Genomic DNA, 27,685 nt, shown 5'->3' on the forward strand with positions numbered 1-27,685 from the left:
CACTCCTCGATGCTGCCTGACTGGCTGAGTGTTTCCACCACTTTCTGTTGTTATTTCAGATATCCAGCATCTGCAGTATTTTGCTATTTTATACTCTATGCCTCAGTTAATAAAGGAAAGTACCCTGTATGCCTTCTTAACCAACTTATCTACCTACCTGTTCATGCACTCCAAGGTCCCTCTACACTTCTCAATGTCCCACCATTTATTGTTTAGCTCTCCCCAAATGCATTATCTCACACTTCTCTGGATTGAATTCCATTTGACACATTTCTACCCTTCTTACCAGTCCATTGATATCTTCCTGCAGTCTGCAGATTTCCTCCTCACTATCAATTTTTTGTATAATCTGCAAATTTATTAATCATGCCCCTTACATTGAATTTCAAATTATTGATGTACACCCCAAAAAGCAAGTGACCTCGTTCTGAGCCTTGCGGAACCCCACTGTATACAGCCTTCCAGTCACAAAAACACCCGTCAACCATTACCCTTTGCTTCCTGCCACTGAGCTATTTTGGATCCAACTTTGCACTTTCCATTGGATTCCATGGGCCTTCACTTTTCTGACCAGTCTGCCATATGGGACCTGGAGAAAAGCCTTGCTAAATCCATGCAGACAACAACAAACGCACTACCCTCATCGAACCTGCTTGTTACCGTCTTAAAAAATTCAATCAAGTTCGTCAGACACGACCTTCCCTTAACAAATCTAAGCTGACTGCCCTGGATTAATCCCTGCCTTTCTACAAGACAATTAATACTGTCCTTCAGAATGTTTTCCAATAATTTGCCCACATTCCCGTCAAATTATCTTCAGAATCTCACAATCTCTAGCAACTGCAAGCCCTAAACAGCCTCTCTGCTATTGGAGACCTTACTGGTAAATTGAAATGGGAAGTTCACGTCACTGGCACAGAAGTTCTACAAATGTTTTAGTCAACACCTCGTCGCTTCTCAATTAATAATCATCTCAAGAAGCACTTCCTTGAAACACATTAAAGAGGACATTAAAATAATTCAAGTGTTCTCTTTATTAACTGAAACCTCTGAGCAGACCGATGCAATTCTAGTTCCTCTATTCACAGAGAGGGCCGCGGTGAGAAATCTCTGCTTACAAAGCGTCAACGAGTGGAGGCTGCACATTCGGAACAAATCCGGTGGATAAGATCCAGGTAACAATGCAAAGTTGTTAATATCCACAATAGCTCCCCATGATAGGTTCAGAGACAATAATGGCAGACGCAGGGGAGGAAGTACCCAGCTGCCTACTTTAGCAGGAGATGTCTGACTGCAGTAGGTTTCATTGCAAAGTGTTAAGCATCTCACCCAAACCCCGCCATTAATGATAAAATACTATTTAACACTGACCCAACCATTAATGAGAAAAATTCCACTCCACCACAAATTCCCCACTAGCCGCATGCAGATTTACTCTCTCACGCTGATCTCTGTGATCTTATCCACACAGATTTGCTCCTTTGTCAAGTGTATGGAAGGATCCTCCCTGTGAGGAATGGCATAAAGTACAGTCATCAAAGGCCGGGGGGTGGGGTGGGTAGCGAGGACGGGTTTTCCAGGTCACTTGGAGGAAACTATCTAGCCACCTTACAATGCACGGTGATCGGCTCCGAGGCCAACATATGGCAGTAATTTTAACTTTGTACGATAGTGTAAAATGGGTGAAATCTAATTGGCGGCCCAGTAAACATCCGCCTGATTTCCCCTTCATAGAATTCAACGGAATACAAAATCGAGCGTAGTGTACCTTGGGTGGCTAATTACACATTACCCATTTTACACCATCGCTGTAAGTTAATATTAACCCCACGTGTTCCCATTGGGAGAGTAAAATAACCACAGAGGGAACGCAACAACAGGCCTGATGTCCTTCATGACAATGAGGAATTCCACTCATTATAACCCAACAACTCTCAACACCTGCCACATTTTAGACGACAAACGTTCTGGCCTCGCTGGAATTGGATGAAATCAGGATGAGCTTCACTGAAGGATTTGAGATATTCTAATACGATCAGATATTTAACAAACGCTAACGTTCAGAGTTTTCTCCAGTTGGGCTGCCGTCCAGTGTTGGGGAAGTGGCTGTTGGTGTGTTCCAGAGTGTCGGGGTGCAGTGAGAGTCAATCCAGGACGGGCTGTGAAACAGCGTCTGTTGGTGTGTTCCAGGGTGGCGGGGTGCAGTGAGAGACAGTTCAGTATGGACCGTGAAACAGTGTCTGCTGGTGTGTTCCAGGGTGACGAGGTGCAGTGAAGGAAAGTTCAGGATGGCCTGTGAAACAGTGTCTGTTGGTGTGTTCCAGGGTGACGAGGTGCAGTGAAGGACAGTTCAGGATGGACCGTGAAACAGTGTCTGTTGGTCTGATCCAGGGTGACGAGGTGCAGTGAAGGACAGTTCAGGATGGCCTGTGAAACAGTGTCTGTTGGTGTGTTCCAGGGTGGCGGGGTGCAGTGAGGGACAGTTCAGGATGGACCGTGAAAAAGTGTCTATTGGTGTGTTCCAGGGTGGCGGGGTGCAGTGAGGGACAGTTCAGGATGGACCGTGAAAAAGTGTCTGTTGGTGTGTTCCAGGGTGGCGGGGTGCAGTGAGGGACAGTTCAGGATGGACTGTGAAACAGAGTTTGTTGGTGTGTTCCTGGGTGGCGGGGTGCAGTGAGGGACAGTTCAGGATGGACTGTGAAACAGTGTCTGTTGGTGTGTTCCAGGGTGGTGTGGTTCAGTGAGGGACAGTTCAGGATGGACTGTGAAACAGTTTCTGTTGCTGTGTTCCAGTGTGGCGGGGTGCAGTGAGAGACAGTTCAGGATGGCCTGTGAATGTGTGTCTGTTGGTGCGTTCCAGGGTGGCGGGGTGTAGAGAGAGACAGTCCAGGATGGACTGTGAAACTTAACCTTGCGCTAATGGAGAAACTCATTCGACTGTTATCATTATTTAACTCTTTTAATGGTCAGGTTCACTGGAGATTTGAACATTTTCATGAACTCCTCTCTGAATTTAGTCTGGGTCACTCCATAAATACAAGTGTTGGTGCAGCAATTCAGGAGCTGGAGCATTTTTCCGCTTTCCTGGAGAATGAACTTTGGATCATTGAATCCCGAGATCTTATAAACGTTCGAAATTCGCACATACAGGAAATTTACAAAATAGGTCATCCATAACAGGATGAAACTTCCCGAGATGGCGAAGAGTAAAACGATGGACTTTCTCCGGCTCTCCATCTCTGGGTCACTCTGAGTCTCTCCATTGCTGTGGGCCCGGAGTCTCCTGCGGGCTCTATTGGCCGCTAGAATGTGTCTGACGGTCAGAGCATTGAACAGTAACATCAGGAGGAACGGGGCACAGGGGTTTAAAATACGGTCAATCCAGTCAAACGCTGCCCATGCAAGTTCAGAAATAAAACTTTGCTTAATTTTGCAGTACCACGGGACACAGTTAATTATATACAAAGGCTCATATACAAAGTACCAGGGGATGTTTTTTACACAGCTCACGGCACAGATCGCTCCTATTACAATGGCAGCCGTTTTGTCGGTGCAGTTTTTGTTCTCAGCTTCTGGCAACAAATAGCTACAAATCGATCGAAGGTGAAAGCGACCGTCAGCCAGACAGAGCTGTCCCTGGCTGCATAGAGCAGAGCGATTTTTAGGCTACAGACTGGAGTGATAGACAGGAAAAGAACTGGAAAATAAATGACACTGATCCGGTTTAATATCACAGCGGTGATAATGACCAGGAGATCCGTCACCGCCATGGACACCAGGTACCGAGTGACACATTTGGAGAGACCGCACCTTCCTCGGGACAGGGTCACAATCGTCACCAGGTTAGCTGTGGGTGGAAAAGAACAGGTGACTCAAACAGTGTTTTACTCGGAAGTTGTCACTCGTTACCTATGGACTCAATTTGAATTTAAATAACATTCAGCATACGACGTAAAAACTGGGTGAGTTTTTACTTTTACCGCCATGCAGTCGCGGTTCTAACACCCGATTTTACACTTCTACTGACGCGTCGCCTGAGCACTCACTGAGGCTCACCATTGATTTCCGTCCGGAGCGGATCCCTAAACGGAGCTAGGCCCCAACTGATCTGTTTGCGAGGAAGGTGACCCCAACAGATAGGGCGCTGGCCATAGCCGGACATAGCCCTCATCAGGAACAGGTTTCCAGACAATGATCGTGCATTTGCCGGGCGGAGAGAGCTTCCGGAAACAAAGAGACCGGACGAGCCAGTGACAGTGAGCGGAGTGAGGGGTGGAAAGTGCACGGGGTGTTGAACAGCGCTGGCTGGCAGGAGGCTGAGAGAACCGTGTTGGAAGAGCAGTGTCAGAGTCAATCGCCGGATCAAGATCCAGAGAACTTCAACCGAAAGAAGGAATGACCACAAAAGAACAGCAAGGATTTCGGGAAATAGGCCGGATAGTAGGGTCGATGCAGCTTACTAACTAACTAACTAACTATTTGATGTTCATTAACTTTTACCAACAGCTGATTGGCATGTTACGTGTCTTCAATAAATAATAACCATTAAATGCAATAATATTTCCTTTATTATTACATCCAGTTCCCATTATTATAAGTTTTTAGTATTTAGTTAATTGAATATATCCTCTGGGCGGAAATGGAGCTGGTAAAAATGGTAATCATTTTAGAAATCAATTAGTTAATTGATGATTAAACCAGGTCAATATTATAGCTGCACATTAGTGAGTAATAAACTACTTTCCAAAGCCCGTGCAGTATGACGCCTCACACCTTTAATGGGAATCAGACGCCGTATATCCGGAGTGTATGTCAGAGACATCAAAGGGTTGGTTTCATATGAATTGAGATAGAGATTTTTGTCAAAACATCAGGAGCGCCAACTGATCTTCAAATAGAGCCTGAGAATTTTTAAGGGGCCCCTGACTCAAAGTAATAGGGGATCGAGGCTGAGGTCATAACATCTCATCCAATGAATAGCAGCTCTGATAATGCCGCTCACCGTCAGCAGTGTACTGGACGGTCTGCCGAGATTGGAAGTTCAAATCCCAGAGGTCCAGGCTGAGAGTCTTCTCTCTGTGTATACAGATTACAGTGTAATCCCACCATCACTCTGTTGTTAGAGAGGATCGTCCTAGATTGGGAAATCAAATCCCAGAGATCTACACTGAGATCCTGCTATCTTAATAAACAAATTATAATATATTTTCACCATCACTCTGTTGTTATGGAGGATCGCCCTTGACTGGGAACTCAAATCCCGGAGATTTAAACTGAGATCCTGCTGACTTCATACACAAATAAAAATGTATTTTCACCATCACTCTGTTGTTATGGAGGATCGCCCGAGATTGTGAACTCAAATCACAGAGATTTAAACTGAGATCCGACTTAATTATTACACAAATAACAATGTATTTCCACCATCACACTACTGTTATGGTGAATCGCCCGAGATTGGGACCTCAGATCCTGGAGATTTAAACTGAGACCCTGCTGTCTTAATGCACAAATAACAATGAATTTCCACCATCACTCCACTGTTATGGAGGATCGCCCTAGATTGGGTCCCAAAATCCCGGAGATGTACACTGAGAATCTGCTGCCTTAATACAAAAATAACAATGTATTTCCACAATTACTCTATTGTTATGGAGCATCGCCCTAGATAGGGACCCCAATTCCCAGAGGTTTAAACTGAGACCCTGCTGTCTTAATGCACAAAAAACAATGTATTTCCACCATCACTCTATTGTTATGGAGGATCGCCATAGATTGGGAACTCAAATCCCAGAGTTCTTCTCTGAGATCCTGCTGTATTAATGCAGAACAAAAATGTTTTTCCACCATCACTCTACTGTTATGGAGGATCGATGTAGATTGGGAACACAAATCCCAGAGATTTAACGTGAGATCCTGCTGTCTTGATACACAAATAACAATATATTTCCACCATCACTCTACTGTTATGCAGGATCGCCCTAGACTGGGAACCCAAATCCCAGAGATTTAACGTGAGATCCTGTTGTCTTAATACACAAACAACAATGTATTTCCACCATCACTCGACTGTTATGCAGGATCGCCCTAGATTGGGAACCCAAATCCCAGAGATGTAAACTGAGATCCTGCTGCCTTAATACACAAACAACAATGTATTTACACCATCACTCTACTGTTAGGAGGATCGCCCTAGGTTGGGAACCCAAATCCCGGAGGTCTACACTGTGAACCTGCTGTCTTAATGCACAAATAACAATGTATTACCACCATCGCTCTACTGTTATGGATGATCGCTGTAGATTGGGAATCCAAATCCCAGAGATTTGAACTGAGATCCTGCTGTGTTAATACACAAATAACAATGTATTTCCACCATCACACTATTGTTATGGAGGATCGCTGTAGATTGGGCACCCAAATCCCAGAGATTTAAACTGAGATCCTGTTGTCTTAATACACATATAACAATGTATTTTCACCATCATTCTGTTGTTAAGGAGGATCGCCTTAGATTTGAACTCAAATCCCGGATATGTACACGGAGATCCAGCTGTCTTAATGCAGAAATAACAATGTATTTCCACCATCACTCTATTGTTATGGAGGATCGCCCTAGATTGGGACCCCAAATCCCAGAGTTTTAATCTGAGACCCTGCTGTCTTAATACACAAATAACAATGTATTTTCACCATCATTCTGTTGTTAAGGAGGATCGTCCTAGATTGGGATCTCAATTCCCAGAGATTTAAACTGAGATCCTGCTGTCTTAATACAGAAATAACAATGAAGCCCCACCATCACTCTATTGTTAGGGAGGACATTATAGATTTGAGCTCAAATCCCGGAGATGTACACTGAGATTCTGCTGAAATAATACACATATAACAATGTAGTTCCACCATCACTCTACTGTTATGGAGTATCGCACTAGATTAGGAACGCAAATCCCAGAGATTTAAACTGAGATCCTGCAGCCTTAATACACAAATAACAATGTATGTCCACCATCACTGCATTGTTATGGAGCATAGCCCTAGATTGGGAACCCAAATTCCAGAGATTTATACTGAGATCCTGCTATCTTAATATAGAAATAACAATGTATTTCCACCATCACTATTATTATGGAGGATCGCCCTAGATTGGGAACCATAATCCCAGAGATGTACACTGAGATCCCCCTGTCTTAATGCACAAATAACAATGGCTTTTCAAAATCACTCTACTGTTATGCAGGATCGCCCTAGATTGGGAACCCAGGTCCCTGAGATTTAAACAGAGATCCTGCTGTCTTATACACAAATAACAATGTATTTCCAACATCACTCTCTTGTTATAGAGGACCACCCTAGATTGGGAACCCAAATCCCAGAGGTTTAAACTGAGATCCTGCTGTTTTAATGCAAAAAAAAACAATTTATTTTCACCATCACTCTACTGTTATGGAGGATCGCACTAGGTTGGGAACTCAAATCCCAAAGATTTAAACTGAGACCCGGCTGTCTTAATACACAAATAAACATGTATTTTCTCCATCACTCTACTCTTATAGAGGATCGCCCTAGATTGGGAACTCAAATCCCAGAGATTTAAACTGAGATCCTGCTGTCTAAATAAACAAATAACAATGAATTTCCACCATCACTCTACTGTTATGGACGATCGCCCTAGATTGTGAACCCAAATCCCAGAGATTTAAACTGAGATCCTGCTGTCTTAATACACAAAAAGCAATGTATTTCCACGATCACTCAATTGTTTTGGAGGATCGCCGTAGATTGGGATCACAAATCCCAAAGATATAAACTGAGATCCTGCTGTATTAATAAACAAATAACAATGTTTTTCCACCATCACTCTATTGTAATGGATCATCGCCCTTGATTTGAACTCGAATCCCAGAGATATAATTAGAGATCCTGCTGTCTTAATACACAAATAATAATGTATTTCCACGATCACTCTGTTGTTAAGGAGGACCGCCCTAGTTTGGGCTATCAAATCCGGAAGTTGCACACTGAGATCTTGCTGTCTTATTGCACAAATAACAATGAATTTTCACCATCATTCTGTCGTTAAGGAGGATCGACGTAGATTTGGATCCCAAATCCCAAAGATATAAACTGAGATCCTGCTGTCTTAATACAGAAATAACAATGAAGCCCCACCATCACTCTATTGTTAGGGAGGACCACTCTAGATTTGAACTCAAATCCCAGAGAGTTAAACTGAGATCCTGCTGTCATAATACACAAATAGCAATGTGTTTTCTCCATAAATCTGTTGTTATAGAGGATCGCCCTAGATTGGGCTTTAGAATCCTGGAATTGTACACTGAGATCCTGCTGTCTTAATACACAATAACAAACTGTTTTCACCATAATTCTGCTGTTAAGGAGGATCGCCCTTGATTGGGCTGTCAAATCCTTAGATCTACACTGAGATCATGCTGTCTCAATACAGAAATGACAATGAAGCCCCAGCATCACTCTATTGTTAGTGAGGACCACGCTAGATTTGAACTCAAATTCGGATATGTACACTGAGATTCTGCTGAAATAATACACAAATAACACTGTATTTGCACCGTCACTCTACTGTTATGGAGCATCGCCCTAGATTGGGAACCCAATTCCCAGAGAAGTAAATTGAGATCCTGCTGTCTTAATACATAAATAACAATGTATTTCCACCATCAATCTGTTGTTCAGGTGGATCGCCCTAGATTGGGAAAGGAAATCCCAGAGATTTAACCTGAGATCCTGCTGTGTTAATACGCAAATAACAATGTATTTCCACCATCAATCTACTGTTATGGAGGATCGCCATAGATTGGAACCCCAAATCCCAGAGATGTACACTGAGATCCTGCTGTCTTAATACAAAGAAAGCAATGTCTTTCCACCATCACTCTATTGTTATGGAGGATCGCCCTAGATTGGGAACCCAAATTCCAGAGATTCATCCTGAGATCCTGCTGTCTTAATACACAAATAGCAATGTGTTTTCACCATAAATCTGTTATTAAGGAGGATTGCCCTTGATTGGGCTTTCGAATCCCGGAATTGTACACTGAGATCCTGCTGTCTTAATACACAATAACAATCTGTTTTCACCATAATTCTGCTGTTAAGGAGGATCGCTCTAGATTGGGCTGTAAAATCCCGAGATCTACAGTGAGGTCCTGCTGTCTCAATACAGAAATAACAATGAAGACCCACCATTCCTCTATAGTTAGGGAGGATCGCTTTGGATTTGAACTCAAATCCCCGAGATGTACACTGAAATCATGCTGAACGAATACACAAATAACAATGTATTTTCACCATCACTCTACTGTTATGAAGTATCGCCCTAGATTGGGAATCCACATCCCCGAGGCGCACACTGAGATCCTGCTGAAATAATACAGAAATAACAACGTATTTCCACAATCACTCTCATGTTAGGGAGTATCGGCCCTATATTGGGAACACAAATCCCAGAGATTTAAACTGAGACCCTGCTGTCTTAATACACAAATAACAATATATTTCCACCATCACTCTATTGTTATGGAGGATCTCCATAGATTGGGAACCCAAATCCCAGAGATTTAAACTGAGATCCTGCTGTCATAATACAAAAATAACAATGTATTTCCACCATCACTCTTTTGTTATGGAGGATCGCCCTGGATTGGGAACCCAAATCCCGGATATGTAAATGGAGATCCTGCTGTCTTAATGCACAAATAACTATGTATTTCCACCATCACTGTATTGTTATGGAGGATTGCCGTAGATTGGAAACCCAAATCCCAGAGATGTACACTGAGATCCTGCAGTCTTAATACACAAATAACAATTTATTTCCACCATTACTCTGTTATTATGTTGGATCTCCCTAGATTGGGAAAGCAAATCCCAGAGATTAAATCTGAGATCCTGCTGTCTTAATACACAAATAATAATGTATTTCCACCATCACTCTACTGTTATGCAGGATCGCCCTAGATTGGTGACCCAGGTCCCAGAGATTTAAACTGAGATCCTGCTGTCTTAATACACAAACAACTATGTATTTCCACCATCACCTTACTGTTATGGAGGATCGTTCTTGAATGGGACACCAAATCCCAGAGAATTAAACTGAGGTCCTGTTGTCTTAATGCACCAATAACAATGTATTTTGACCACCACTCTACTGTCATGGAGGATCGCCCTAGATTGGGAACTCAAACCCCAGAGAATTAAATTGAGATCCTTCTGCCTTAATACACAAATAAAAATGTATTTTCTCCATCACTCTACTGTTGTAGTGGATCGCCCTAGATTGGGAACTCAAATACCGGAGATTTAAACTGAGATCCTGCTGTCTTAATACACAAATAACAATGTATTTCCACCATCACTCTGCTGTTATGGAGGATCGCCCTAGATTGTAAACCCAAATTCCAGAGATTTAAACTGAAATCCTGCTGTCTTAATACACAAATAAAAATGTATTTTCATCATTACTCTATTGTTATGGAGGATCTCCATAGATTGGGAACGCAAATCCCAGAGATTTAAACTGAGATCCTGCTGTCTTAATACACAAAAAATAATGTATTTTCATCATTACTCTGTTGTTAAGGAGGATCGCCCGAGATAGGGAACTCAAATCCCAGAGATTTAAACTGAGATCCTGCTGTCTTAATACACAAATAACAATGTATTTCCACCATCGCTCTGTTGTTAAGGTGGGTCACCCTAGATTGGGAACACAAATTCCGGAGGTCGACACTGTGAACCTGCTGTCATAATTCACAAATAACAATGTATATTCACCATCATTCTTTTGTTATGGAGGATCGCACTAGATTGGGAACTCAAACCCCAGAGAATTAAACTGAGATCCTTCTGCCTTAATACACAAATAAAAATGTATTTTCTCCATCACTCTACTGTTATAGCGCATCGCCCTAGATTGGGAACTCAAATCCCAGAGATTTAAACTGAGATCCTGCTGTCTCAATACATAAGTAACTATGTATTTCCACCATCACGCTGCTGTTATGGAGGATCGCCCTTGATTGTAAATCAAAATCCCAGAGATTTAAACTGAATTCCTGCTGTCTTACTGCACAAATAACAATGTATTTCCATCATCACTCTATTGTAATGGAGGATCACCATAGATTGGGAATGCAAATCCCAGAGATTTAAACTGAGATCCTGCTGACTTAATACACAAATAACAATGTATTTTGTTCGTCACTGTTGTTAAGGAGGATCGCCCTAGATTGGGCTATCAAATCCCAAAGATGTACACTGAGATCTTGCTGTCATAATGCACAAATAAATATGAATTTTCACCATCATTCTGTTGTTAAGGAGGATCGCCCTAGATTGGGCTTTCAAATACGGGAGATGTACATTGAGGTCCTACTGTCTTAATACACAAAAGCAATGTATTTCCACCATCACGCTATTGTTATGGACGATCGCCCTAGCTTTGAAATCAAATCCCAGAGATTTATTTTGAGATCCTGCTGTCATAATACACTAATAACAATGTATTTCCACCTTCATTCTGTTGTTATGGTGGATCGACCTAGATTATGAACATAAATCTCAGAGATTTAAACTGTTATCCTGCTGTCTTAATACACAAATAACAATGTATTTCCACCATCACTCTATTGTTATGGAGGATCGCCTTAGATTGGGCTTTGAAATCCCAGAGATGTATACTCAGATCCTGCTGTCTTAATACAAAAATAACAATGTGCTTTCACCATAATTCTGTTGTTATGCAGGATCGAGCTAGATTGGGCTTTCAAATCCCGGAGGTCTACACTGTAAACCTGCTGTCTTAATACACAAATAACAAAGTATTTCCACTATCACTTTATTGTTGTGGAGGATCGCCCTAGATTGGGACTTCAAATCCGGGAGATGTATATTGAGATCCTGCTGTCTAAATACACAAATAACAATGTATTTCCACCATCACGCTATTGTTATGGAGGATCGCCCTAGATTGGGAACTCAAATCCCAGAGATTTAAACTGAATTTCTGCTGTCTTAATACACAGATAAAAATGTATTTCCGTCATCACTCTATTGTTATGGATGATCACCATAGATTGGGAATGCAAATCCCAGAGATTTAAACTGAGATCCTGCTGTCTTAATTCCCAAATAACAATGTATTTTGATCATCACTCTTTTGTTAAGCAGCATCGCCCTAGATTGGGCTATCAAATCCCGGAGATGTACACTGAGATCTTGCTGTCTTAATGCTAAATAAAAATGAATTTTCACCATCATTCTTTTGTTAAGGAGGATCGCCCTAGATTGGGTTTTCAAATCTGGGAGATGTACATTGAGATCCTGCTGTCTTAATACACAAATAACAATGTATTTCCACCATCACGCTATTGTTGTGGAGGATCGCCCGAGATTGGGAACTCAAACCCCAGAGATTGAAACTGAGATCCTGCTGTCTTAATACAGAAAAAAATGTATTTTCACCATCACACTACTGTTATGGAGGACCGCACTAGATTGGCAACTCAAAACCCAAAGATTTAAACTGAGACCCTGCTGTATTAATACACACATAAAAATGTATTTTCTCCATCACTCTACTGTTATAGAGGATCACCCTTGATTGGGAACTCAAATCCCAGAGATTTAAACTGATTTCCTGCTGTTTAATACACAAATAACAATGTATTTCCACCATCACTCTACTGTTATGGAGGATCGCCCTAGATTGTGAACCCAAATCCGAGAGATTTAATTAGATATCCTGCTGTCTTAATACACAAATAACAATGAATTTCCACGATCACTCTGTTGTTAAGGAGGACCGCCCTAGTTTGAGCTATCAAATCCGGGAGATGTACACTGAGATCTTGCTGTCTTAATGCACAAATAACAATGAATTTTCACCATCATTCTGTCGTTAAGGAGGATCGCCGTAGATTGGGATCCCAAATCCCAAAGATATAAACTGAGATCCTGCTGTCTTAATACAGAAATAACAATGAAGCCCCACCATCACTCTATTGTTAGAGAGGAAAACTTTAGATTTGAACTCAAATCCCAGAGAGTTAAACTGAGATTCTGCTGTCATAATACACAAATAACAATGTATTTCCACCATCACTCTATTGTTATGGAGGATCGCCCTAGATTTGAACTCAAATCCGAGAGATTTGATTTGAGATCCTGCTGTCATAATACACAAATAACAATGTATTTCCACCATCACTCTATTGTTATGGAGTATCACCCTGGATTGGGAACCAACATCCCGGATATGTACACGGAGATCCTGCTGTCTTAATGCACAAATAACAATGTATTTCCACCATCACACTATTGTTATGGAGGAGCGCCCTAGATTGGGAACCCAAATTCCAGAGATTTATCCTGAGATCCTGCTGTCTTAATACACAAATAGCAATGTGTTTTCTCCATAAATCTGTTGTTATGGAGGATCGCCCTAGATTGGGCTTTCGAATCCCGGAATTGTACACTGAGATCCTGCTGTCTTAATACACAATAACAATCTGTTTTCACCATAATTCTGCTGTTAAGGAGGATCGCCCTAGATTGGGCTGTCAAATTCCGAGATCTACACTGAGATCATGCTGTCTCAATACAGAAATAACAATGAAGCCCCAGCATCACTCTATTATTAGTGAGGACCACACTAGATTTAAACTCAAATCCCAGATATGTACACTGAGATTCTGCTGAAATAATACACAAATAACAAAGTATTTGCACCGTCACTCTACTGTTATGGAGTATCGCCCTAGATTGGGAACCCAATTCCCAGAGAAGTAAACTGAGATCCTGCTGTCTTAATATACAAATAGCAATGCATTCCCATCATCACTCTGTTTTTAAGGTGGATGGCCCTAGATTGGGAAAGCAAATACCAGAGATTTAACCTGAGATCCTGCTGAGTTAATACGCAAATAGCAATGTATTTCCACCAAAATTCTACTGTTATGCTGGATCGCTCTAGATTGGTAACACAAATCTCGGAGGTCTACACTGTGAACCTGCAGTCATAATGCACAAATAACAATGTATTTCCACCATCATTCTATTGTTATGGAGGATCGCCCTAGATTTGAACTCAAATCCCACAGATTTAAACTGAGATCCTGCTGTCTTAATACACAAATAACAATTAATTTTCACCTTCATTCTGTTGCTATGCTGGATCGCCCTAGATTGGGCTTTCAAATCCCGGAGATGTACATTGAGATCCTGCTGTCTTAATACACAAATAACAATGAAGACTCACCATCACTCTATTGTTAGGGAGGACCACTCTAGATTTGTACTCAAATCCCAGAGAGTTAAATTGAGTTCCTGCTGCCTTAATACACAAAAAACAAAATATTTCTACCAGCACTCAATTGTTATAGATGACTGCCCTCGATTTGAACTCAAATCCCAGAGATTTAATTTGAGATCCTACTGTCATAATACACAAATAACAATGTATTTCCACCATCACTCTATTGCTATGGAGGATCGCCCTGGATTGGGGAGCAAAATCCTGGATATGTACACGGAGATCCTGCTGACTTAATGCACAAATAACAATGTATTTCCACCATCAATCTATTGTTATGGAGGACCACCGTAGATTGGGAACCCAAATCCCAGAGATGTACACTGAGATCCTGCTGTCTTAATATAAAAAAAGCAATGTCTTTCCACCATCATTCTACTGTTATGGAGGATCGCCCTAGATTGGGAACCCAAATTCCAGAGATTCATCCTGAAATCCTGCTGTCTTAATACACAAATAGCAATGTGTTTTCACCATAATTCTGCTGTTAAGGAGGATCGCCCTAGATTGGGCTGTCAAATGCCGAGATCTACACTGAGATCCGACTGTTTCAATACAGAAATAACAATGAAGCCCCACCATCACTCTATTGTTAGTGAGGACCACTGTAGGTTTGAACTCAAATCCCAGAGATGTGCACTGAGATTCTGCTGAAATAATACACAAATAACAATGTATTTCCAAAATCACTTTATTGTTGTAGAGGATCGCCCTAGATTGGGCTATCAAATCCCAGAGATGTACACTGAGATCTTGCTGTCAGAATGCAGAAATAAAAATGATTTTCACCATCATTCTGTTGTTAAGGAGGATCGCTCTGGATTGGGCTTTCAAATCCGGGAGATGTACATTGAGGTCCTGCTGTCTTAATACACAAATAACAATGTATTTCCACCATCACTTTATTGTTGTGGAGGATCGCCCAAGATTGGGCTTTCAAATCCGGGAGATGTACATTGAGATCCTGCTGTCTTAATACACAAATAACAATGTATTTCCACCATCACTTTATTGTTGTGGAGGATCGCCCTAGATTGGGCTTTCAAATCCGGGAGATGTACATTGAGATCCTGCTGTCTTAATACACAAATAACAATGTATTTCCAGCATCACGCTATTGTTATGGATGATCGCCCTAGATTGGGAACTCAAATCCCAGAGATTTAAACTGAATTTCTGCTGTCTTAATACACAAATAACAATGCATTTCCATCATCACTCTATTGTTATGGATGATCACCATAGATTGGGAACGCAAATCCCGGAGATTTAAACTGAGATCCTGCTGTCTTAATTCCCAAATAAGAATGTATTTTGATCATCACTCTGTTGTTAAGGAGCATCGCCTTAGATTGGGCTATCAAATCCCGGAGATGTACACTGAGATCTTGCTGTCTTAATGCCAAATAAAAATGAATTGTCACCATTATTCTGTTGTTTTAAGATGATCGCCCTAGATTGGGCTTTCAAATCTGGGAGATGTACATTGCGATCCTGCTGTCTTAATACACAAACAAAATGTATTTTCACCATCACACTACTGTTATGGAGGACCGCACTAGATTGGGAACTCAAAACCCAAAGATTGAAACTGAAACCCGGCTGTATTAATACACACATAAAAATGTATTTTCTCCATCACTCTACTCTTATAGAGGATCGCCCTAGATTGGGAACTCAGATCCCAGAGATTTAAACTGAGATCCTGCTGTCTAAATACACAAATAACAATGTATTTCCACCATCACTCTACTGTTATGGAGGATCGCCCTAGATTGTGAACCCAAATCCCAGAGATTTAATTAGAGATCCTGCTGTCTTAATACACAAATAGCAATGTATTTCCATGATCGCTCTGTTGTTAAGGAGGACCGCCCTAGTTTGGGCTATCAAATTCGGGAGATGTACACTGCGATCTTGCTGTCTTAATGCACAAATAATAATGAATTTTCAACATCATTCTGTCGTTAAGGAGGATCACCATAGATTGGGATCCCAAATCCAAAAGACATAAACTGAGATCCTGCTGTCTTAATGCACAAATAACAATGTATTTCCACCATCACTCTATTGTTATGGAGGATCGCCCTAGATTGGGAACCCAAATTCCAGAGATTTATCCTGAGATCCTGCTGTCTTAATACACAAATAGTAATGTGTTTTCTCCATAAATCTGTTGTTAAGGAGGATCGCCCTAGATTGGGCGTTCGAATCCCGGAATTGTACACTGAGGTCCTGCTGTCTTCATACACAATAACAATCTGTTTTCACCATAATTCTGCTGTTAAGGAGGATCGCCCTTGATTGGGCTGTCAAATTCCGAGATCTACACTGAGATCCTGCTGTCTCAATACAGAAATAACAATGAAGCCCCAGCATCACTCTATTGTTAGTGAGGACCACACTAGATTTCAACTCAAATCCCAGATATGTACACTGAGATTCTGCTGAAATACTACACAAATAACAATGTATTTGCACCGTCACTCTACTGTTATGGAGTATCGCACTAGATTGGGAACCCAATTCCCAGAGAAGTAAACTGAGATCCTGCTGTCTTAATACAAAAATAGCAATGCATTTCCACCATCACTCTGTTGTTAAGGTGGATGGCCCTAGATTGGGAAAGCAAATCCCAGAGATTTAACCTGAAATCCAGCTGTGTTAATACGCAAATAGCAATGTATTTCCACCAAAACTCTACTGTTATGCTGGATCGCCCTAGATTGGGAACCCAAATCCCAGAGATTTAAACCGAGATCCTGCTGTCTTAATACACAAACAACAATGTATTTCCTACATCATTCTACTTCTATGGAGAATCGCCCTAGTTTGGGAACACAAATCTCGGAGGTCTACACTGTGAATCTGCTGTCTTAATGCACAAATAACAATGTATTTCCACCATCATTCTATTGTTATGGAGGATCGCCCTAGATTAGAACTCAAATCCCACAGATTTAAACTGAGATCCTGCTGTCTTAATACATGAATAACAATGAATTTTCACCTTCATTCTGTTGCTAAGGAGGATCGCCCTAGATTGGGCTTTCAAATCCCGGAGATGTACATTGAGATCCTACTGTCTTAATACACAAATAACAATGAAGACCCACCATCACTCTATTGTTAGGGAGGACCACTCTAGATTTGAACTCAAATCCCAGAAAGTTAAATTGAGATCCTGCTGCCTTAATACACAAAAAACAAAATATTTCTGCCAGCACTCAATTGTTATGGATGACCGCCCTAGATTTGAACTCAAATCACAGAGATTTAATTTGAGATCCTGCTGTCATAAAACACAAATAACAATGTATTTCCACCATCACTCTATTGCTGTGGAGGATCGCCCTGGATTGGGAAGCAAAATCCCGGATATGTACACGGAGATCCTGCTGTCTTAATGCACAAATCACAATGTATTTCCACCATCAATCTATTGTTATGGAGGATCGCCGTAGATTGGGATCCCAAATCCCAGAGATGTACACTGAGATCCTGCTGTCTTAATACAAAAAAAGCAATGTCTTTCCACCATCACTTTACTGTTATGGATGATCGCCCTAGATTGTGAACCCAAATTCCAGAGATTCATCCTGAAATCCTGCTGTCTTAATACACAAATAGCAATGTGTTTTCACCATAAATCTGTTGTTAAGGAGGATCGCCCTAGATTGGACTTTCGAATCCCGGAATTGTACACTGAGATCCTGCTGTCTTAATACTCAATAACAATCTGTTTTCACCATAATTCTGCTGTTAAGGAGGATCGCCCTAGATTGGGCTGACAAATGCCGAGATCTACACTGAGATCCTGCTGTCTCAATACAGAAATAACAATGAAGCCCTACCATCACTTTATTGTTAGTGAGGACCACTCTAGGTTTGAACTCAAATCCCAGAGATGTGCACTGAGATTCTGCTGAAATAACACACAAATAACAATGTATTTCCACCATCACTTTATTGTTGTAGAGGATCGCCCTAGATTGGGCTATCAAATCCCAGAGATGTACACTGAGATCTTGCTGTCAGAATGCACAAATAAAAATGAATTTTCACCATCATTCTGTTGTTAAGGAGGATCCCCCTAGATTGGGCTTTCAAATCCGGGAGATGTACATTGAGGTCCTGCTGTCTTAATACACAAATAACAACGTATTTCCACCATCACGCTATTGTTATGGAGGATCGCCCTAGCTTTGAAATCAAATCCCAGAGATTCATTTTGAGATCCTGCTGTCATAACACACAAATAACCATGTATTTCCACCTTCATTCTGTTGTTATGGTAGATCGACCTAGATTATGAACTCAAATCTCAGAGATTTAAACTGTTATCCTGCTGTCTTAATACACAAATAACCTTGTATTTCCACCATCACTCTATTGTTATGGAGGATCGCCTTAGATTGGGCTTTGAAATCCCAGAGATGTACACTCAGATCCTGCTGTCTTAATACGAAAATAACAATGTGCTTTCACCATAATTCTGTTGTTATGCAGGATCACGCGAGATTGGGCTTTTAAATCCCGGAGGTCTACACTGTAAACCTGCTGTCTTAATACACAAATAACAATGTATTTCCACCATCACTTTATTGTTGTGGAGGATCGCCCTAGATTGGGCTTTCAAATCTGGGAGATGTACATTGAGATCCTGCTGTCTTAATACACAAATAACAAATATTTCCACCATCACGCTATTGTTATGAAGGATCGCCCTAGATTGGGAACTCAAATTCCAGAGATTTAAACTGAATTTCTGCTGTCTTAATACACAAATAACAATGTATTTCAATCATCACTCTATTGTTATGGATGATCACCATAGATTGGGAACGCAAATCCCAGAGATTTAAACTGAGATCCTGCTGCCTTAATTCCCAAATAACAATGTATTTTGATCATCACTCTGTTGTTAAGGAGCATCGCCCTTGATTGTGCTATCAAATCCCGGAGATGTACACTGAGATCTTGCTGTCTTAATGCCAAATAAAAATGAATTTTCACCATCATTCTGTTGTTTAAAGAGGATCGCCCTAGATTGGGCTTTCAAATCTGGGAGATGTACATTTAGATCCTGCTGTCTTAATACACAAATAACAATGTATTTCCACCATCATGCTATTGTTATGGAGGATCGCCCGAGATTGGGAACTCAAACCCCAGAAATTAAAACTGAGATCCTGCTGTCTTAATACACAAATAAAAGATATATTCACCATCACACTACTGTTATGGAGGACCGCACGAGATTGGGAACTCAAAACCCAAAGATTGAAACTGAAACCCGGCTGTATTAATACACACATAAAAATGTCTTTTCTCCATCACTCTACTCTTATAGAGGATCGCCCTAGATTGGGAATTCAAATCCCAGAGATTTTAACTGAGATCCTGCTGTCTAAATACACAAATAACAATGTATTTCTACCATCACTCTACTGTTATGGAGGGTCGCCCTAGATTGTGAACCCAAATCCCAGAGATTTAATTAGAGATCCTGCTGTCTTAATACACAAATAACAATGTATTTCCACGATCACTCTGTTGTTAAGGAGGACCGCCCTGGTTTAGGCTATCAAATCCAGGAGATGTACACTGAGATCTTGCTGTCTTAATGCACAAATAACAATGAATTTTCACCATCATTCTGTCATAAAGGAGGATCGCCGTAGATTGGGATCCCAAATCCCAAAGATATAAACTGAGAGCCTGCTGTCATAAAACACAAATAACAATGTATTTCCACCATCACTCTATTGCTATGGAGGATCGCCCTGGATTGGGAAGCAAAATCCTGGATATGTACGATCCTGCTGTCTTAATGCACAAATAAAGCAATGTCTTTCCACCATCACTCTACTGTTATGGAGGATCGCCCTAGATTGGGAACCCAAATTCCAGAGATTCATCCTGAAATCCTGCTGTCTTAATACACAAATAGCAATGTGTTTTCACCATAAATCTGTTGTTAAGGAGGATCGCCCTAGATTGGACTTTCGAATCCCGGAATTGTACACTGAGATCCTGCTGTCTTAATACACAATAACAATCTGTTTTCACCACAATTCTGCTGTTAAGGAAGATCGCCCTAGATTGGCCTGTCAAATGCAGAGATCTATACTGAGATCCTGCTGTCTCAATACAGAAATAACAATGAAGCCCCACCATCACTCTATTGTTAGTGAGGACCACTCTAGGTTTGAACTCAAATCCCAGAGATGTGCACTGAGGTTCTGCTGAAATAATAAACAAATAACAATGTATTTCCACCATCACTCTACTGTTATGGAGTATCGCCCTAGATTGGGAACCCAATTCCCAGAGATGTAATCTGAGATCCTGCTATCTTAATACAGAAATAACAACGTATTTCCACCATCACTCTTTTGTTACGGTGGATCGCCCTAGATTGGGAAAGCAAATCCCAGAGATTTAACCTGCGATCCCGCTTTGTTAAAACACAAATAACAATGTATTTCCAGCATCATTCTACTGTTATGCTGGATCACCCTAGATTGCGATCCCAAATCCCAGAGATTTAAACTGAGATCCTGCTGTCTTAATACACAAACAACAATGTATTTTCACCTCACTCTACTGTTATGGAGGATCGCCCTAGATTGGGACCTCAAACCCCGAAGATTTAAACTAAGATCCTGCTGCCTTAATACACAGATAACAATGTATTTCCACCATCACTCTGATGCTATGGAGGATCGCTCTAGATTGGGAACTCAAATATCGGAAATGTACATGGAGATCCTGCTGTCTTAATACACAAATATCAATGTATTTTCATCATCATTCTGTTGTTAAGGAGGATCGTCCTAGATTGGGCTATCAAATCCCGGAGATGTACACTGAGATCCTGCTGTCAAAATGCACAAATAACAATGTATTTTCAGCATCATTCTGTTGTTAAGGAGGATCGCCATAGAGTTGGCTTTCAAATCCCGGAGATGTACACTGATATCCTGCTGTCTTAATACACAAATAAAAATGTATTTCCACCATCACTCTATTGTTATGGAGGATCGCCCTAGATAGGGAACTCAAATCCCAGGGATTTAAACTGAGATCCTGTTGTCTTAATACACAGATAACAATGCATTTCTACCATCACTCTACTGCTATGGAGAATCGCCCTAGATTGGGAACCCAAATCCCAGAGGTCTACACTGTGAATCTGCTGTCTTAACGCACAAATAACAATGTATTTTCACCATCACTCTACTGTTATGAAGTATCGCCCTAGATATGGAACTCAAATCCCAGAGATTTAAACTGAGATTCTGTTGTCTTAATACACAGATAAAACTGTATTTTCAAAAGCAATCTGTTGTTAAGGAGGATAGCCCTAGATTGGGCTTGCAAATCCCGAAGATGTACACTGAGATCCTGCTGAAATAACACGCAAATAACAATGTATTTCCACCATCACTCTACTGTTATGGAGTATCGCACTAGATTGGGAACTCAAAAACCAGAGAATTAAATTGAGATCCTTCTGCCTTAATACACAAATAAAAATGTATTTTCTCCATCATGCTACTGTTATAGCTGATCGCCCTAGATTGGGAACTCAAATCCCAGAGATTTAAACTGAGATCCTGCTGTCTCAATACATAAATAACTATGTATTTCCACCTCACTCTGCTGTTATGGAGGATCGCCCTTGATTGTAAACCCAAATCCGAGAGATTTAAACTGAATTCCTACTGTCTTACTACACAACTAACAATGTATTTCCATCATCACTCTATTGTTATGGAGGATCACCATAGATTGGGAACGCAAATCCCAGAGATTTAAACTGAGATCCTGCTGTCTTAATACACAAATAACAATGTATTTTGATCATCACTCTGTTGTTAAGAAGGATCGCCCTAGATTGGGCTATCAAATCCCAGAGATGTACACTGAGATCTTGCTGTCATAATGCACAAATAAAAATGAATTTCACAATCATTCTGTTGTTAAGGAGGATCGCCCTAGATTGGGCTTTCAAATCCGGGAGATGTACATTGAGTTCCTGCTGTCTTAATACAGAAATAGCAATGTATTTCCACCATCACGCTATTGTTATGGAGTATCGCCCTAGATTGGGACCTCAAATCCCAAACATTTAAGCTGAGATCCTGCTGTCTTAATACACAAATAACAATGTATTTCCAGGTTCACTCTGTTGTTATGGTGGTTCGACCTAGATTATGATCTCAAATCTCAGAGATTTAAACTGTTATCCTGCTGTCTTAATACACAAATAACAATGTATTTCCACCATCACTCTATTGTTGTGGAGGATCGCCCAAGATTGGGCTTTCAAATCTGGGAGATGTACATTGAGATCCTGCTGTCTTAATACACAAATAACAATGTATTTCCACCATCACGCTATTGTTATGGAGGATTGCCCTAGATTGGGAGCTCAAATCCCAGAGATTTAAACTGAATTTCTGCTGTCTTAATACACAAATAACAATGTATTTTGATCATCACTCTGTTGTTAAGGAGGATCGCCCTAGATTGGGCTATCAAATCCCGGAGATGTACACTGAGATCTTGCTGTCTTAATGCCAAATAAAAATGAATTTTCACCATCATTCTGTTGTTAAGGAGGATCGCCCTAGTTTGGGCTTTCAAATCCGGGAGATGTACACTGAGATTCTGCTGAAATAATACACAAATAACAATGTATTTGCACCAACACTCTACTGTTATGCTGGATCGCCCTAGATTGGGAACCCAAATCCCAGAGATTTAATCTGAGATCCTGCTGTGTTAATCTGCAAATAACAATGTATTTCCACCAACACGCTACTGCTATGCTGGATCGCCCTAGATTGGGAACCCAAATCCCAGAGATTTAAACTGAGATCCTGCTGTCTTAATACACAAACAACAATGTATTTCCACCATCACTCTACGGCTATGGAGAATCGCCCTAGATTGGGAACACAAATCTCGGAGGTCTACAGTGTGAACCTGCTGTCTTAATGCACAAATAACAAAGTATTTCCACCATCATTCTATTGTTATGGAGGATCGCCCTAGATTTGAAATCAAATCCCACAACTGAGATCCTGTTGTCTTAATACACAGATAACAATGTATTTTCAAAATCAAACTGTTGTTAAGGAGGATAGCCCTAGATTGGGCTTGCAAACCCCGAAGATGTACACTGAGATCCTGCTGAAATAACACGCAAATAACAATGTATTTCCACCATCAGTCTACTGTTATGGAGTATCGCCCTAGATTGGGAAGCCAATTCCCAGAGATTTAAACTGAGATCCTGCTGTCTTAATACAAAAATAACAATGTATTTGCACCATCGCTCTGTTGTTAAGGTGGGTCGCCCTAGATTGGGAACACAAATTCCGGAGCTCTACACTGTGAACCTGCTGTCTTAATTCACAAATAACAATGTATATCCACCATCATTCTTTTGTTGTGGAGGATCACTGTAGATTGGGAACCCAAATCCCAGAGATTTAAACTGAGATCCTGTTGCCTAAATGCAGAAAGAACATTGTATTTTCACCATCACTCTACTGTTATGGAGGATCGCACTAGATTGGGAACTCAAACACCAGAGAATTAAATTGAGATCCTTCTGCCTTAATACACAAATAAAAATGTATTTTCTCCATCACGCTTCTGTTATAGCGGATCGCCCTAGATTGGGAACTCAAATCCCAGAGATTTAAACTGAGATCCTGCTGTCTCAATACATAAATAACTATGTATTTCCACCATCACTCTGCTGTTATGGAGGATCGCCCTTGATTGTAAACCCAAATCCGAGAGATTTAAACTGAATTCCTGCTGTCTTACTTCACAAATAACAATGTATTTCAATCATCACTCTATTGTTATGGAGGATCACCATAGATTGGGCTATCAAATCCCAGAGATGTACACTGAGATCTTGCTGTCATAATGCACAAATAAAAATGAATTATCACCATCATTCTGTTGTTAAGGAGGATCGCCCTAGATTGGGCTTTCAAATCCGGGAGATGTACATTGAGATCCTGCTCTCTTAATACACAAATAACAATGTATTTCCGCAATCACTCTATTGTTATGGAGGATCGCCCAAGATTGGGCTTTGAAATCCCAGAGATGTACGCTGAGAGCCTGCTGTCTTAATACAAAAATGACAATGTGCATTCACCATAATTCTGTTGTTATGGAGGATCGCTCTAGATTGGGCTTTCAAATCCTGGAGGTCTACACTTTGAACCTGCTGTCTTAATACACAAATAACAATGTATTTTGATCATCACTCTGTTTTTCAGGAGGATCGCCCTAGATTGGGCTATCAAATCCTGGAGATGTACACTGAGACCTTGCTGTCTTAGTGCCAAATAAAAATGAATTTTCACCATCATTCTGCTGTTGCGGAGGATCGCCCTAGTTTGGGCTTTCAAATCCGGGAGATGTACATTGAGATCCTGCTGTCTTAATACAGAAATAACAAAATATTTCCACCATCACGCAATTGTTATGGAGGATCGCCCGAGATTGGGAACTCAAATCCCAGAGATTTAAACTGAGATCCTGCTGTCTTAATACACAAATAAAAATGTATTTTCACCATCACTCTACTGTTATGGAGGATCGCACTAGATTGGGAACTCAGAATCCAAAGATTTAAACTGCGACCCGGCTGTCGTAATACACACATAAAAATGTATTTTTTCCATCACTCTACCCTTATAGAGGATCGCCCTAGATTGGGAGCTCAAAACACAGAGATTTAAGCTGAGATCCTGTGCTCTCTAAATACACAAATAACAAAGTATTTCCACCATCACCCTACTGTTATGGAGGATCGCCCTAGATAGTGAACCCAAATCCCAGAGATTTAAACTGAGATCCTGCTGTCTGAATACAGAAAAAGCAATGTATTTCCACCATCACTCAATTGTTATGGAGAATCGCCGTAGATTGGGATCCCAAATCCCACATATAATCTGAGATCCTGCTGTCTTAATAAACAAATAACAATGTATTTCCACCATCACTCTATTGTAATGGATGATTGCCCTAGATTGGAACTCAAATCCCAGAGATTTAATTAGAGATCCTGCTGTCTTAATACACAAATAACAATGTATTTCCACGAGCAATCTGTTGTTAAGGAGGACCGCCCTACATTGGGCTATCAAATCCGGGAGATGTACACTGAGATCTTGCTGTCTTAATGCACAAATAACAATGAATTTTCACCATCATTCTGTCATTAAGGAGAATCGCCGTAGATTGGGATCCCAAATCCCAAAGATATAAACTGAGAACCTGCTGTCTTAATACAGAAATAACAATGAAGCCCCACCATCACTCTATTGTTAGGGAGGACCACTCTAGATTTGAACTCAAATCCCAGAGAGTTAAACTGAGATCCTGCTGTCATAATACACAAATAACAATGTATTTCCACCATCACTCTATTGTTATGGAGGATCGCCCTAGATTTGAACTCAAACCCGAGAGATTTAATTTGAGATTCTGCTGTCATAATACACAAATAATAATATATTTCCACCATCACTCTGTTGTTATGGAGGATCGCTCTGGATTGGGAACCAAAATCCTGGATATGTACACAGAGATCCTGCTGTCTTAATGCACAAATAACAATGTATTTCCACCATCACTCTACTGTTATGGAGGATCGCCCTAGATTGGGAACCCAAATTCCAGAGATTTATCCTGATATCCTGCTGTCATAATACACAAATAGCAATGTGTTTTCTCCATAATTCTGCTCTTAAGGAGGATCGGCCTCGATTGAGCTGTCAAATCCCGAGATCTACACTGAGATCCTGCTGTCTCAATACAGAAATAGCAATGAAGCCCCAGCATCACTCTATTGTTAGTGAGGACCACGCTAGATTTGAACTCAAATCCCGGATAGGTACACTGAGATTCTGCTGAAATAATACACAAATAACAATGTATTTCCACCAACACTCTACTGTTATGCTGGATCGCCCTAGATTGGGAACCCAGATCCCCGAGGTTTAAACTGAGATCCTGCTGTCTTAATACACAAACAACAATATATTTCCACCATCACTCTACTGCTATGGAGAATCGCCCTAGATTGGGAACACAAATCTCGGAGGTCTACACTGTGAACCTGCTGTCTTAATGCGCAAATAACAAAGTATTTCCACCATTATTCTATTGTTATGGAGGATCGCCCTAGATTTGAAATCAAATCCCACAGATTTAAATTGAGATCCTGCTGTCATAATACACAAATAAAAAAGTATTTCCACCATCACTCTATTGCTATGGAGGTTCGCCCTGGATTGGGAACCAAAATCCCGGATATGTACACGGAGATCCTGCAGTCTTAATGCACAAATAACAATGTATTTCCCCCATCAATCCATTGTTATGGAGGATCGCCATAGATTGGGAAAGCAAATCCCAGAGATTTAAGCTGAGATCCTGCTGTGTTAATACACAAAGAACAATGTATTTCCACCAACACTCTACTGTTATGCTGGATCGCCCTAGATTGGGACCTCAAACCCCGGAGATTTAAACTGAGATCCTACTCTCTTAATACACAGATAACAATGTATTTCCACCATCACTCTGATGTTTTGGAGGATCGCCCTAGATTGGGAACTCAAATACCGTATATGTACATGGAGAGCCTGCTGTCTTAATGCAAAAATAACAATATATTTCCCAATTCAGTCTACTGTTATGCAGGATCGCCCTAGATTGGGTCCCTTATACACAGAGCTTTAAACTGAGATCCTGCTGTCTTAATACACAAATATCAATGTATTTTCATCTTCATTCTGTTGTTAAGGAGGATCGACCTAGATTGGGCTATCAAATCCCGGAGATGTACACTGAGATCCTGCTGTCAAAATGCACAAGTAACAATATATTTTCAGCATCATTCTATTGTTATGGAGGATCGCCCGAGATAGGGAACTCAAATCCAAGAGATTTAAACTGAGATCCTGTTGTCTTAATACACAGATAACAATGCATTTCCACCATCACTCTACTGCTATGAAGAATCGCCCTAGGTTGGGAACACAAATCCCGGAGGTCTACACTGTGAACCTGCTGTCTTAATTCAAAAATAACAATGTATATCCACCATCATTCTTTTGTTATGGAGGATCACCATAGATTGGGAACCCAAATCCCAGAGAATTAAACTGAGATCCTGTTGTCTTAATGCACAAATAACAATGTATTTTCACCATCACTCTACTGTTATGGAAGATCGCACTAGCTTTGGAACTCAAACCCCAGAGAAATAAATTGAGATCCTTC

At 40.7% G+C, this 27,685-nt stretch overlaps 1 pseudogene; it reads right to left on the reverse strand.

Moving 5' to 3' along the window:
- Positions 1–2,892: 2,892 nt before the first annotated feature.
- Positions 2,893–27,685, reverse strand: part of LOC147119884 (putative G protein-coupled receptor 139) — a 66,723-nt pseudogene continuing 41,930 nt past the window's right edge.

Source organism: Somniosus microcephalus, chromosome 4 (assembly GCF_052327205.1).
Source record: "Somniosus microcephalus isolate GS21.2 chromosome 4, FLI_Smic_1.0, whole genome shotgun sequence".
In the NCBI taxonomy this organism is placed as follows: domain Eukaryota; kingdom Metazoa; phylum Chordata; class Chondrichthyes; order Squaliformes; family Somniosidae; genus Somniosus; species Somniosus microcephalus.